This window comes from Cherax quadricarinatus, chromosome 4, assembly GCF_038502225.1.
Source record: "Cherax quadricarinatus isolate ZL_2023a chromosome 4, ASM3850222v1, whole genome shotgun sequence".
Taxonomy (NCBI): Eukaryota; Metazoa; Arthropoda; class Malacostraca; order Decapoda; family Parastacidae; genus Cherax; species Cherax quadricarinatus.
In genome coordinates this window covers 69,171,739-69,187,888 of record NC_091295.1, presented here as the reverse complement: position 1 = coordinate 69,187,888, position 16,150 = coordinate 69,171,739, and the positions used below count along the sequence as shown (strand labels likewise).

Genomic DNA, 16,150 nt, shown 5'->3' with positions numbered 1-16,150 from the left:
AAATGATGACACAGGCATAGATGCGATACGAGTAAGTGCTGCAAGAATGGCATACAATTCTGCAGTAAAAATGCTAGCCGAAGATAGTAAATGCCCTCGCACGACGCTCTCCGGAAACACTGCTGCGAATCCGACACCATCTGAAGACTTAGAGCCATCTGTGTGCACAGCGATGGCATGAGAATGAGAGTGGAAGTGATCAAGAAAAAGAGAGCGGGAAGCCACGGTAGGCAGTTGGGCTTTCGAGCAAGGGAGTGAGAAAGAACAGATCCAAACAGCTGGAACCTCCCAGGGGAGGTAGGGAAAAGTGAGATGCTACATGAACATATAAAGGTGGTAACTGAAGGGAAGACAAGAGCGAATGTAGGCAAAGAGAAAAGGGACGGAGCAAACAGGGGAGGCAAACAAATAAAGAATGTCTACTAATATCGGTGACCATTCTATAAATGGAAGGATTGCGGAGATCGTGAAAGCGTACATAGTAGCAAAGGCAATGGGCATCACGGCGATCAGACAAGGATGGAACATTCGCTTCTGCATAGAGGCTCTCAACAGGGGAAGAACAAAAAGCACCAAGGCATAAACGTAATCCTTGGTGATGGATGGGGTTAAGGCTAAAGAGAGTAGCAGGAGAGGCCGCTGAATAAATCTGGTCACCATAATCGAGTTTCAATAAAATGAGGGCGAAGCAGAGTTTGACGATCAGATCCCCAGGAAAGATGAGCAAGGGTTTTAAGAAGGTTCAGCCGGCTGTGACAAGTTGCCTTCAGAGAGGTAATGCGAAGTTTCCAGGATAACCTACAGTCAAAGAGAAGGCCAAGAAATCTGACTATCACGTTCGGGGATATGGGAGCCATAGAGGTACAAAGGATGATCGGAGATGACAGAGCGTCTAGTGAAAGTAATTTGGCGAGTTTTGGTACTGGAAAATTTAAACCCATGCGTGGTGGCCCAATTGGAAACATGGTCAACCGCATGCTGGAGAGAAACTGTAATAAGATGACAGTCAGCGCCTGCACAAGCAATAGCAGTCATCAACAGAGTGATGACCAAATATTGGGTGGAAGAACAGAGGCCAAATCATTTATAGCAAGGAGAAAAAGTGTTGTGCTCAGAACACATCCCTGAGGGACACCTTCAGCTTGGACGAAGTCCGGGGAAAGCAAATTATTGACTCGAACACGGAAATGTCTGTCAGTTAAAAAGTTCTTAAGGAAGGATGGTAGATTGCCTGGGAGGCCTAAGGAGTGGGCTTGGGCCAAAATATTATACCTCCAAGTTGTGTCATATGCCTTCTCAAGGTCAAAAAATATGGCAATAACTGAGTGATTATTCGCAAAGGCATTACGAACATACGTATCCAAGCGGAGTAAGGGGTCTATGGTAGAACGGCCCTTATGAAAGCCATATTGACTAGTGGAGAGACTATTGTGTGTCTCTAAACACCACATTAAACGTCGATTTACCAGACGTTCCATCACTTTTGCAAACTGCACTAGTAAGAGCGATGGGACGATAGTGGGAGGCATCATGTCCCGTAGTACCTGGCTTGCGGAAAGGGAGAACAATGGCAGATTTCCACAGCTGGGGAAGAACTCCTTGTGCCCAAATAAGATTGAAGAGGTGTAAGAGGACGACAAGGGCTGACTGATGTAAATGTTGTAACATACGAATATGAATGTCGTCAGGCCCAGCTGCTGATGATCGGCAAGCTGAGAGCGTTACCTCCAGTTCCTGAAGTGTAAAAGGCACATTATACTGTTCTTCTCTGAGAGAAGAAAAGTCCAAGGGTACTAACTCTCTGGCAGACTTTGAGGAAAGAAACGAGGGGCATAGATGGGGCCCCCAGGAAATACGGAGCAGATGAGTGCCAATTTCAATGGCAATGTCAAGAGGGTTTGCTACATCAATACCGGTGACCCGTAGAACAGGAGCCGGGTCAGGAGAGAATTTACCACTCAATTTCCTCACTTTTTTCCAGACTGCACTCATAGAGGAAGCAGAGGTGATGGTGGAAACAATCTCGCCAGCAAGTGCGTTTAGCGTCACGGATGACACGGCGAGCGATCGCACGCTTCTGCTTAAAATCTAGAAGTCTCTCATCGGTTCTACTGTACTGGTACCTGCCCCATGCAGCGCGTTTTAAACGTACTTCATGAGCACAAGCAGGAGACCACCAAGGCACGTACTTCTGAGAATGCCTGCCTGAAGTTTGGGGTACAGAATGAGAAGCTGCAGTGAAAACTGACGTCAAGAAGAGGTGTAGGAGCTCATCAAGGGAGGATGAAGAAGGAACCTCACTAAAAGCAGTGAGTTGCGAGTAAAGGTCCCAATTTGCACGATCAAATTGCCAGCGAGGGCTACGGAAAAGTGGTGAACATGAAGAAGTAAGAATGATTGGAAAATGGTCGCTGTCATGTAAGTCCAGTAGAACAGACCAGGTGAAGTCTAGTGCAGTGGAGGAAGAGCAGACTGATAGATCGATGCAAGAGAGAGTATGAGTACAAGGATCAAAATGGGTGGGAGTACCCGTATTTAAAACTTGGAGGGGGTGAGAGGCGAGAAAAGCCTCCAACAGGATGCCACGTGAGTCACAATGAGACCCCCCCCCCCCAGAGGAAATGGTGGGCATTAAAATCACCAAGTAACAGAAGTGGTGGTGGTGGTAAAGATGAAACAAGAAAGGTAAATTCTCGGATAGAAAATGCTTGAGGAGAGAGATATAAAGAACATATTGTAAACCACTTATTCAAGTGGATACGGGCTGCAGTGTAATGCAGCGAGGTATGGACAAATAGTTGACAGTACGGAATATCATTGTGTAGAAGAGCACTTTCATTAAAGGTCCCATCTGAGAAAGGATCCGAAGAATACAATAAATTATAGCCTGAGATAGGTTGGAAAACAGCGGAGTGTAATTTTGGTTCTTGTAAGCAAGCACCAACAGGGGAAAACCTGGAAAGCAACATCTGAAGCTCACCCCGATTACCCCTGAGGCCGCGGATATTCCACTGTAAATAGGCCATGATTGGCAATGAAGAAAATACCAGGAATCTGTAGGGAAGGGCACCTACGGACTAGAGGGGTTAGAAAAGTCAACGTGCGGTGGCATCGGAAGACGTTCAAGCAGCGAAGGAACGGAGCGTTGCGAAGAATGGAGTTGTAGAGATGGAGGGGAGGGAAGAGAAGGAACAGGAGGTGGATCAGTGTCCATTGAAGGTTTAGTCTCTGCAATATATTCTGAAATGGCTTTGAGTGTTTCTGAATTCAAAGATGTATGGGAGACAATATTGGAGGTAGAAGGAGGGTGAGTAAAGATTGGGACAGTAATGGACTGTACCAAAGTAGAGGGGGACAAAAGAGTGTAGGGGACTGGAGAAGAAGTGTGGGAGGGGACAGAAGAGGCAGAAACCTGGGAGGTGGCAGAAGATGGAGAAACTTAGGAGGGGACGGGGGTGGAAGGCATAGTACGAGGAGGAGGGTGAACCTCCACACTTGTAATAGAGCCAGAGAGAGGGGAAGAACTGGGCAGAGACTGGAAAGGTAAAATGCGGAGGTGGAAGAAGGGAAGTAGGGAGCAAAGAAGATTTGAGCAATGGGGATTTTTTGGACTTCTGAGAAGTAGAGGGGCGATTGGTATATGGTGTCGTACGAGGTCTTGTCGATACCGGCGCTTGTGAGGAAGGACGTGAAGATGTGAGAACAGACTAAGTTGTAGTCGGGACATCAGAGCCAAGGACAGCAAAAGAATTAGATACCGGAGTGGCTATGGGAGGGATAACAACAGAGGAGGCTGCAGAAGATGGGACCCCAGAAGTGGGGGGACGTTTTGAAACGCAAGAATAAGAAACACGGGGCAGTCTCCCTTGGAGGCGGAGATGAGTAACTGCCATAGCATAAGGGAGACCTGCCTCTTTGAGGCAATGGATTTCATGCTCATTTAAGTAGACCTGGCAACGGCGAGAGTACGAAGGGTGAGCCTCATTACAATTAAGGCAGGAGGGAGGTTGACTGCAAGATGTATTAGAATGGTCGTCGGCACCACAGACTGGGCATTTGGCTATAGATCTGCAATATTTCGCTGGGTGACCAAAACGCCAGCAATTCCTACACTGTTGCGGTGTAGGGATCACCTTTCGAACTTGTAACTGATGTCCCGCGACAAACAGAGGACGGGAGCTCACGGCTGTCGAAAGTTAATCGAGCCACATTGCAAGGGTATCGTCTCCACCCGCGGGGAGGAAGGACCTAAGTGTCTACTTTGAGGATTGGGAGATCCTGGAGTTCCAGCTGTTCAAGAATGTCATTGCCACATGACTGGAAATTCTGTTGGACTATGGTATGGGGCAGAATGACAGTACCACTACAAGAATTGAGAGAAAGATGTTTTTCAATAGTGATAGTAGTAGTATCGATATGAGAAAGGAGAGAAAGATCATGAGCTTGGGTAGCATTCTGGACAGTGACGATGCGCGTACCGCTCTTGAGAGCATGAAATGAAATATCTCTACCAACATGGCGCAGGAGCACTTTGCCAATACTATGGTCAGAAAGATAGGCAGAAGAAAAAGTCGGTATTTAAGTAAAGAATTTAGTCCATTGTGTGGTCCGAAACTGAGCGTGGAGAGGGAGTGCATGACGTGTCGGTCTTTTCCGAGTAGAATGGGAAGGTAACGAAGGAACATCATCAGGAGATTGTCGTTGGCGTTTAGGAGTAGGACCAGAGTTGGTCCGTCGTGATATGGGCTGGCGATTCGAAAATTGCTGTACCGTAGAGGGAGAGGCCGGAAGCATAGTCAAAGGAGAGCGGAGGTCAGACAAATCATAGGAGTCAGTTGAAGCCCCGGTACCTGAAGTGGGTGAGGAAACAGCACCAGCAAGAGGTACAGGGGCATCAGGAGTGTCTGAAGAGTGGTCAAAAAACAAGGCAGGGTCAGAATGGGGTGCAGTATCAAGAAGGGGCCCGGGGGTAGTGGGTTCATGGACTGGGTTCTCCATGGTTAGGTTACTCCTTTGCTTTTTATTTTTAAGAAAATAAAAGAAAGGAGAAAATAAAATAAAAATAAAAAATAAAAAGGGGGGGGGGGAGCGGGGAGGAATAGTTCCCAGGAGGAATGAAAGGGCCGGAAATCTCCCTCTGCGCCCAAGAGGACCTCAGCACCGCTAGTAGCGCAGATGCAGCATGGAACCCATGCCATACCCTACCCTTCATGCCAGTAAACCAGCAATCTGGGATAGCAACCTCACATCTGCCGAGCTACCTCGGTGGACAAAAGAGAGGGCGGCCGGATATCCACCACCTCCTTCGGCCACCACTCCCGGAATCCGAAAGGTGGCTTCCAGAGATACACCCGTCGCCTGAAAGACACCCAAAGCCACTCTCCGGGATACCGGAGAGGGAGTGGGACATCCCCAGGCAATCCAGATTCCACAGCAAACTACGCCACCGCCAAGAACCTCAACGGAATGGGATGGACCCTGGTACCCTTTCCCCTACCTAGGAACTAGCGTGCCTGTGGGAAAAAACCCAAAGGCGAAAAGAGGAAGGGCAAAAGGGAGGGGTGGGGAGGAAAGGAAAAAGGGGAGGATGGGGATGATGGGATAGGGAAGGGGGGATTGGGGGGTAATTATTTTCGGTCTGAGGAAGGAGACCAACAGGTCTAATTCCTCAGACCAACAGCCTCTTCACCACGCCAAGGAGCCCCCCTTGAAGAGGCCAGAAGGGTGCAGACACCACAGTTCAGACGACCGCAACATCCTCTCTCCCCTTCAAAGCGCAAGTACTGTACTTTCCTCCATCAGGACTCAAATTCAGCTAGCCAGTTTTCCTGAATCCCTTCACTCACCCCTATCTGTTTGGTTAATGTGTCTTTCCAGTTCTGAATTCATCATATGTTCAGTGAGGAATTAAAATTCAAGATATTCAAGTGCTTTGGTTGTGGCTTTGCCTTGGCTGTTTTGTATCCATTTCAGCTTCTCTTCTACCAAAGACAACACTTCCAGAGGACTCACCAGTTTTCTGGAATTGCTGATCTATAATTATCACAAGCTTTCATGTTTCTAGATTCTGCCTTCTTACTTGAACAAATGAAACACTGCTGACTGTGGCAAACTTCTGTTGCTTATTTACATTTCTGGTTGAAAACATTTTCATTTCCTGGGAATATTGTCCCCAGAATTTAGTGGCCAATTGTACTAGCTACAAAAGTCTCATTTCCTTTCATTCACTTTCCTCTACATTTTCTCTTAGATTCTCTTTTTTTTTTTTTTCATGAAATTTCACCATCTTTTACCCCTCAACACAAGTTACAACACTTCACTACCATCCTCCACAATATGCCACCACACAACAAAACTGTCTGTACAACTTTGTTATTATCCATGCACGTGTTGTAATCATGTAGTGTTTACGGGCAGCAATACTGCTCAATATTTTAACTATCCTCTCTAGTTTTGATAATGGAAGAGGGGAAAGGGGGGAGAACTTACAACAGCATTCTGTATGCTAACACCAACATGCTCATGAAGGAGGCAGTCAATAGCAAATTACTGATTGTGATAGCAAATGCATGCACTACCACACACTTAACCATCACAAACACAATAACATTACAATGATCTTTCGCAGATTAACTGTTCACGTGTACTTGGGAACACACACACCGTAAATAGTGGGCCCTCAGTGTACTATTAAGAATGTTTTTGCTAACATGGTATACCTCATAAAACTACCAAAAAATATTTTGTTGCTTTACAGTTCTCTACCATAATTCTTCTACAGTATTCTTCGGAAGCCGAGATAAAAGCTCAGAATTGTCAATATTGTTGGATACTTAAAAACAAAAAAGCAGCATCAAACAATACAAATGTAACAAAACTGAATCATTCCAGCATCAAGAAATGCTGATGTGTAGAAATGTGGTGCTTATTGCAGTTTTAACATTAACATTTTTTGTAAGTGTCCACTTTAATGCCTACTAGTTTGGGCATAAACTATATACTCGTATTTTTATTACATTGCAACACTTCCTTAATTTTATAAAAAAAATTCTCAAATTTCTAAGGATGTCATGACAGTTTATTTTATTAAAAATAGCTTATGTCTGTATTTTAAAATACTGTAATTAATTAAAAATGTTGAGGTTTGAACAAGTGGATTATACTTCTTAATTTCACGGTATTAAAACAAAAGTATCTTATGAATTATAGTTTTCATACTTAAACAACACTCAAAACTAATTTGCAACAGGGAAATCAACTTGTAATTACAGTAGAGTTTTCAAATGTACAGATATTGTAATTATTGACTTACAAAATAATAATATACTCCTTTAAGAGTTTACCATGTGTAATGCAGCAACATTAAAATTTCAACTGAGCTATAAGTGAATAAATCATGCTACAGATTTGTTCATTTTTGGAGAACGTTATACTGTAACTACTGTATGCGTAAGATATACCGGTAGTTGTAGTAGGTTAGTTGAAATACATGCATAATGAACAATGCATATGTAATGTATATACAGTACAAAATAGCTTTCTGATACACAAAATTGTTTTCTGAATTAAGATTTTTTAAACTTTTAAAAATATTTTCACATTTTCATTTAGTACATGTGCAAAATGTTAAAGATTAATGAAACAAGCTCTATCCATTCTGGAGAATAAGTTTCTAACATACTAAATGAACAGTGGGACTAACTGCAGCACTTTGACAACATTCACACACTGAACCCATTTCATTTCCACCACAATTTGCATACATAACACAAACACATTCAAGCAAAAGAATTGGTACTCAGCTTTTTCACGAGGCCTGCAATGCACCCTAAACAGCCATTTTTTTGTGCAATTGTCCGTACATCTTCCTCGGGAGTAGCGATGTTCACGATGGTATAAACGACGACACATTGATAGTCCATCATAATATACATACCATCCCTGGGTTACATGTTAATGTATCTAACCAAGTATGATGTATAATGTTCTTATACTTGTAAGAGTAATACTCAAGCAGAATGTCATCTCTATTTCACTAATAGTCATTTTCATTTTCTGGCAGTCTTTTTTTTTTTGTTGTTGTTGTTAATATACCGTTTCTGAGTCTAGGAGATAAATTTCCTTCATGTTACAAGCAATGAAATACTTCCATTATCTAGTACAGTACAACAGGTCCCTAACTTACAAACACCTAACATTACACGTATATGTCTTTACAAACTTGGCACTTAAGAATCATTCAAGTTTTACACTTGCTACAGAGTGAGCTTGTGTGAAACTGCCATTCTTTTACTACTGCTTTAAATACATGCAACTTATTTGCAAACTAACAAATCAGCATGTAACTTGTTTGTAAGTTGGGAACCTCCTGTATATGTAAGCTTACAAGTCATAACATGTATGAAACATGTACAGGCATCCCTCACTTTATGCAGATGTGTTCCAGGCTCATGGCAGCTACAGTAATATCTATCAGGCTATCAACACTTACCAGTGATTCTTTATATTATAATTCTTCATTACATTTTGCAAACTGTGCTAAGCACAGAAAATTTGTATCACAAATTAGCACCACCTTGCCTTGGCAGGGGATGGCCACTGAGTTTGAAATAATTACTAGTAAATATGTAGCATAGCATAAAATATTTGTAGAAAGAGAGGGATTACTGTACTGTAATTCTTGAGAAACTTCATTTTTTAACAAGACCAAATAATAATATGGAGTAATAAAATTACTGTGTCAGCACTATTAAATAGAAACAATCCAACACTTCTTACCATATATGGCATTAATACTTACATCAATACAAATAATCTGCAATACCTATTCATTAATCCACAGTCATACTAGCACATTACAAGACAGGAGCAACGAAAAATGAAGAGTTTTAACATCCTGCTACACAAACAAAATCATATAAAAATATTTTTGAGAAAATTGACAGAATAGTACTATACTTATTTTCAGAAGTAAACTTCATATAGCTGAGAGTTTGTCACTCCCAAAATTCCACAATTTGTGCCTTTGTAAAAGCGAGCCTGTTGCTTCCTCCCTCCCACCCACAACATGCAATGACATATCTCCAGGATTTTTTTTTTTCAATAAATCGGCAATATCCCACCGTGGCAGGGTGACGCAAAAAGAAACACTAAAGTTTTTCTTTATAAATTTAGTACAGCCTCGCTTCACTTAACAACGGAGTACCGTTCCTAAGACCTCATTAGTAAACGAATTTGTCGCTAAGTGAGGAGCACAGTATAATGGTAGTGAGTTTGTGTCAATCATCTTTGATATTGTTTTAATGTTACCTTTGCACCATTTATAATATTTCTGGTATATTTTTAAATGTTTATACAGTAGTGTACTGTATATTGTAATAAACAGAATAGAGGAAATCAGCTCTAACATACATTATTTTGGTATGCATACTGGTCAGAGAGCCCGTTGTAAGTCCGAGTCATCGGTAAACGAGTAAGTCGCAAAGTGAGGAGCGGCCGTAATTTATGCAGAAGGGGTTACTAGTTCCTTGGTCATGGCATTTTAGTCACCACTTACGACACGCATGGCTTACAGAAGAATTCTTTTCCACTTCCCCATGGAGAATCTCCAAGAGTTGTCATTACCAAATCCCAACACCAGCACTAACATCACTCCAGCTGGACAGAATATAACAAGCTACAGTATAATCTAACTGTTCAAGTGTTCCTTTTAATGGCTTAGTCATTTCTTCAACCTGTGCTGCTGACAGCAACACCTTTCTCTCTCAAGTATATGACACTAACAAAGATGTTCCTGAGACCATGCACATTAGATTGCAGTCACATGAAGATTGTAAAGAGAGAGAGAGTACAATAAAGGCAAACATTTTAACGGCAAAATTTTGGAAATCTGTGTAGCTCACAACAAACTTTCACTTCTTTACGAGTCTGATCAGTGAACTTAACTTCACTTTCCACTGAAACAAGGTATGTACATGTACACATGAATCTTAACATGTTACAGGTATGGAGGGTTTCCTTGCTTTGTATTTCCGTCAACACCTACCTTCAATTGCGAAAGTAAATTATACAAATATCATCAAAGTACAAATACCCTAATAAGCTAATTTGTCATATTCTCTTAACTTATATTAACAGTTCAAAATAAAATATTAACACAAAAACTGTTAATAATCTCAAATTCACTTAATCTTGCGCGCGCACGCGCGCACACACACACACACACACATCTTCCTTGCACACATACATTATGGCACATGCAGAGAAAGTGCTTTAATACGTGTTACAACAGGTTAAGATTTACAAAAAATGCTAAGAAATATTTGAACGGTTTTCACATTGTATGACAACGTGTACAGTCATAATAAGTCTTACTCTACAATTTTCCTCTTATATACAAAACTGGAAAAAGCTACACATGCAGTAATATATGTTAACAAATTCTTAATCAGTTTTATGCTGTTTCAAGTAAATGCATATTCTAATTTCTAAATAAAACTAATGGGGCAAATTAATAACTCCAGTTAATTACAAAATAAAAATATTGCAGAAAACAAAAGAACTACTGTAATACATTACATATTTGTACAGACAAAATTTAGCAAAAATTATTTTTTTTTGCCAAGAATGAGAGTTCTCAAATCTTCTATATATGGACAAGCGTAGCAACTTCCAAGAAATAATGGAAGTGACATTCACAGATGAATGAGGTGATGGTTAGGATATTTATACAAATCTTAGGGTATCTGTAACATGCACCTTCCAACAACGATGTGAGAAGCGACACATTACATGGCATAAATTACAGAAACTTTCACTTTGTATTGACCCTCCTCAAGCAATACCAAACTACAGTATTGTAAATGTATATGTAAGGGCTTCCTTTCATCTAGCCCAGTATTACCCGAGGCGAGATTCTAGTCAGACCAAAAATATTTGTGTTATTTCTGTACCACTGAATACAAGTTATTCTTACACATGCATGCACACACATTATATATACACTGTACAAACATACAGAGTAGTGAACCTTACACTGATTGCATGGGAAATATATAAGAATAACCCACATTTAACCATACAGATACAATTCCAAGACTTTAGTCCAACTAGAGAACCTTCTCAGTTGATACTTAACTACAGTACTATAAATGCACAAGTTGCTTCCTGCCATCTAGTTTAGTATCGCCCAAGGATGGTTTCTAGTTAGATCGAAGATATCTGCATTATTTCTAAACCTCCAAGTCGATTATTATATACAGTAGACTCTCACATTTCACACAAGTTACATTTCTGAAAAATGGGGCTGTACATGAAATTGTGAAACGGGAACTGAAGAACACTGAAGAGTAAGGTTACAGTCTGATACTAAAAAAAGACTTTGTAATTTGTCAAAAATAAAAGTTTTTCATGCCTTACATTTTAACTGCTATTACCTGTTGATCTGGAAATATGTGGAGAGGATTGATCTGGCTGTGTACAATACCTGAGCAAACATGTAGCAGGCATTAACCCTTAAACGGTCCAAACGTATATATACGTTCATGCGCGTAGCGCCCCAAACGTATATATACGTTTTCTTTGTCATTCATTCAACATTGCCACAATAAGCCTGAGTCACCTAGACATGAGAGAATGGGTGTGAGCACTCGCTGTGTGCCATATTAAAATAATTGGGGATGCCTGGGAACCATATGCTCTTTTTTTCCCTTTTAAAAGAAAGGATTTTTTTTCCTCAAAAAATTTGGGGCGCTACGCGAGTGAACGTATATATACGTTTGGACCGTTTGGGGGTTAACAACTACTATACCAATCAGTTACTATCATCACCTGCCGTCAACATTGGTAAAAGCAAGCCACATTTCCTCAACAAATTATACCAAACATACAGGAACTCACCATACCAATACCAAACATATACTAAAAATAAATGCATGATAAAATAATAACTACGAGAAACAAGTAATATTGTATAAAATGGTGTGGGAGGTTTGCTCATCAAGGGCTATGACTGAAAGAGCCCTACAACTGGAAGCACTGATACAATCTATACAACGCAAGCTCTGGTGACCACAACTATACTAGTGAAGATTATACATTAACTACATAACTTTCTCATGTATTAGATTTTCACACAATTATCAACCACCAATATAGTAAACAACCATAGAAATACAGCAGTACATTAATGTGCATTAAATGTAATTATGGTTGCTAGCCTTCATGCACTGCCTCCCTGCTTGTTTTGTTAAACTATGGTGTTATCATTGGTCACCTTCCTGCACTATAATGTGGACTTGGGTGCTATATTTCAATCACGACTTATTGAAAATGCTATCTGTGGATGTGCAATATGCGAGAGTCTACTGTCTACGTATGTATATATTAATAATGAAAATACATGTATATAGGTACGAGTGTGAAAGTGTGAGTGTGTGTGCGCGTAACCCTCCCTACTATACTTCCTATAGGTTATTCATCTAATTGTTTATTCCAACACACCCCCATCACTGCATTATCACTCGACTTGCTTCTAAATATTACACTTTCCATTAAGAATTAGTTTACTAGTTATTTAATTTTGATTTACTCCTCTTAATCTCTCTCACTGTGTCCACTTAGGCTCATTGTTCTACTAATTTAAACTTCTTGTATATATCTGCTTATTTTTTCCAATTGTTCTCTTCCAATTAGGTGGCATGAACTCTTGCAATCCACTATACTGTATATTCCTGTGTCAGACCTAGTGAGACAACAGAGGATCATATTACTCCACTTTAAACTTTTTACTGGCTTGTGACAAGGTGTCGCTGTGAACTTTACACACCAAGTATTTATTTAAGAGGCATAAAATAATCAGTTTTGAGAGCTTACAGTGTAAAGTTCATAGTTAGCAATCTCATCACACATGCATTATAAATTTTGTTTAATTCTCAATTAAGTAATCAAAATCTCACTTTAACCCAAAAAGGTCAAAATATTTTAAAGGTGAAACTAGTCTAGAAAAAATGAACAATTAGTATTTTCAGCAAAAATTTTTAATAAAAATAAATGAACCAGATACTGAAAAAATGTCAACAAAAGTATCTGCAACATTACGAATAAGATACAAAAACAATCCATTTATAAACCTAGTTCATGATTTTACTGCTATCATTCAACAAAGCACACCCAGTATTTAAAAGAAGCCCCAAATAAGTGATGCCCAATGCTGGGTTACGCAAGTGGGTAACAGAAGCAGTGAGCAGCAGACGATGATACAATCAACAGCAAGTTGCAGATGAGGGCAGCAGAGGCTAGTCACATACGAGGTCAGAAGCAAAGTTGTAAACTAGGGCAGAAGTGGACACTCTCGAACAAGATCAGCAGCAGTGAGTTGCAGATGAGGGCAGCAGCAGCATATCACAAGTGAAGACAACACTGGCAAGCCACTGAATTAGCAGACACCAGAAAATCACACCAATGAGTAGCAGTGACAACAGGGAAGTAGCTCAAGAAGGCAGCAGTGATCACCAGTCACTTGACAGGGATTAACATCCAGCATGAAAGTGCCCAAAGGGCAGAAGAGGCTGGTCTCTTGAAAGACACCATACATGGATTGCTGAGGTGGGCGGTGGAGGCGGGTGGCGGCTTGGAAAGCAGCAATGAAGAGTTGCTTGGAGAGCAGCAATGAAGTCGCTTTGAGAGCAGCGATAACGAGTCACCTGGAGAGCAGCGATGACGAGTCGCCTGGAGAGCAGCAATGACGAGTCGCCTGGAGAGCAGCGATGATGAGTCGCCTGGAGAGCAGCGATGATGAGTCGCCAGGAGAGCAGTGATGACGAGTCGCCCGGAGAGCAGCGATGACGAGTCGCCCGGAGAGCAGCGATGACGAGTCGCCTGGAGAGCAGCGATGACGAGTCGCCTGGAGAGCAGCGATGACGAGTCGCCTGGAGAGCAGCGATGACGAGTTGCCCGGAAAGCAGCGATGACGAGTCGCCTGGAGAGCAGCGATGAAGAGTCACCCGGAGAGCAGCGATGAAGAGTCACCCGGAGAGCAGCGATGAAGAGTCACCCGGAGAGCAGCGATGAAGAGTCACCCGGAGAGCAGCGATGACGAGTCGCCTGGAGAGCAGTGATGACGAGTCGCCTGGAGAGCAGCGATGACGAGTCGCCTGGAGAGCAGCGATGACGAGTCGCCTGGAGAGCAGCGATGACGAGTCGCCTGGAGAGCAGCGATGACGAATCGCCTGGAGAGCAGCAATGACAAGTCGCCTGGAGAGCAGCAATGACAAGTCGCCTGGAGAGCAGCAATGACAAGTCGCCTGGAGAGCAGCAATGACAAGTCGCCTGGAGAGCAGCAATGACAAGTCGCCTGGAGAGCAGCAATGACAAGTCGCTTGGAGAGCAGCAATGACAAGTCGCCTGGAGAGCAGCGATGACGAGTCACCTGGAGAGCAGCGATGACGAGTCACTTGGAGAGCAGCAGAGATGGGTCGTTTGTAGAGCAGCAGAGATGAGTCACACGGAGAGCACCAGAGATGGGGCGTGAGAGCAGCAGAGCCAGTTCGCACAGAGGCAGCAGTATCCAAAAACAAATCACTCAAAGCAAAACTGAGCTTTTCACGCCCAATATCAAGTCACTCAAGAGGCAACACAGAACTTTTCAAAGAGCAGCAGTGCCCAGTGGCAAGTTCATGAGGGAAGCAATGAACTGTTCGAAGATCAGCAGTGCCTAGCTTTAGGTGATCTTTGGGTAGTGGCGCCAAGTGGCAATATTAAGGGAAATAAAAGACCTACTGCACACCCAATTTCTCTCAACAGAATAGGCAGACTAAAAGGGTTTCTTCTGGATATCCCGCTACAAAAATGCAATTTATTATGAAAACAAGAAAAATTTTCATACCATTTAAGCATTTTGCATACTATTTATTTTTCCAGATGACCTACTCGTCTATTCTATAGCATCACTATTATAAATGGTACACAGTCACGTGGATTTCTCATTCTTTACAATTCTATGAATTGTAAATTTGTGAACTCCAGACGCACATGTCTACTACAATACAAGAGCACCTCATCAGAGGTTATTCAACAACTACCTTTTTTTTATACATATATTTATAAAATTGGACAATCATGATGACACTTCTGGTAATACCAGTTATTTTCTTGGGTACCATGGGTAATATGCAAATATGAAAATGATATTAATATGAATAAAGAGTTGGTAAATATGGTATCAACATGGACTGCAACAGTCAAGCCAAGCTAATAAGGCAGAAACACTGGCAATTGTGACTGGGAAAAGACTAAGCATTCTTGATTATATCCACTAGACAGTGAGGTGCCTTCTAGAGAAGAAGAGCGAAATGTCCTGGACACTTCACGCTATACTGTACATCACCAAACCATACAGTATAGCACAACTAAAGTATCTGTGAGCTCAGTCTGTTTTGCCAAATTTTAATTTTTAGTTTGCTTTTAAGATTGCATTGAAAAACCATGCAACATATGACAGTTCCAAACTAGGATTTACTTAATCAACAAGTACAATTCAACATACAGTATGGTATTAATTACGACAAATATTCAAACATGCATGCTACATTTCTATACAGTGCTCCCTTCAAATTCACAGGATACAGTCCTATACATTCCTGAGGTAAATAAGAAAAAAAAAAAATTCACTTCTTCAGGCATCACCAATAGCACTCGTAATGATTAACACGAGATCTGTGAACCCAAGAAAACAGCTTAAGGTATGGGAAATCAATCAAGGCCACTGGAAAAAGCTATAGACTTTTTGGTTTAATTTTTTTTTTTGCCATCACTAGGTATAAAGTTAACCTCATTAATTTTGTCAGTTGTAAGAGTGGCAAGCATGCAAGCACATTTAAGCATGTTAAATCCAGTGAACACACATCGAATGAAATCCTATGACTGAGTTACAACTGACTGGTCATGTTACACAGCAAAACAAAATGGGTAATGAAAAAAAAAATGCATATACAACAATAAGCCATACCCCAAAAACTCCTACAGACCATTTTAAGAAAAATCCTATTGTTAATTTGACTATTCCTTTAAAAAAAAAATTGTTTTATTAATATTCATAACAAATATTGCTACATCTCTCTTGAATATTGCACTAACTGCATTTATAGTCACA

At 41.3% G+C, this 16,150-nt stretch overlaps 1 protein-coding gene across 2 annotated transcripts in view; it reads right to left on the bottom strand.

Annotated features, from left to right (window-relative positions):
* sxc (O-linked N-acetylglucosamine (GlcNAc) transferase sxc) overlaps window positions 1–16,150 on the bottom strand; it is a 119,943-nt gene that overhangs the window by 53,434 nt on the left and 50,359 nt on the right. The gene's annotated exons all lie outside the window — the stretch shown is intronic.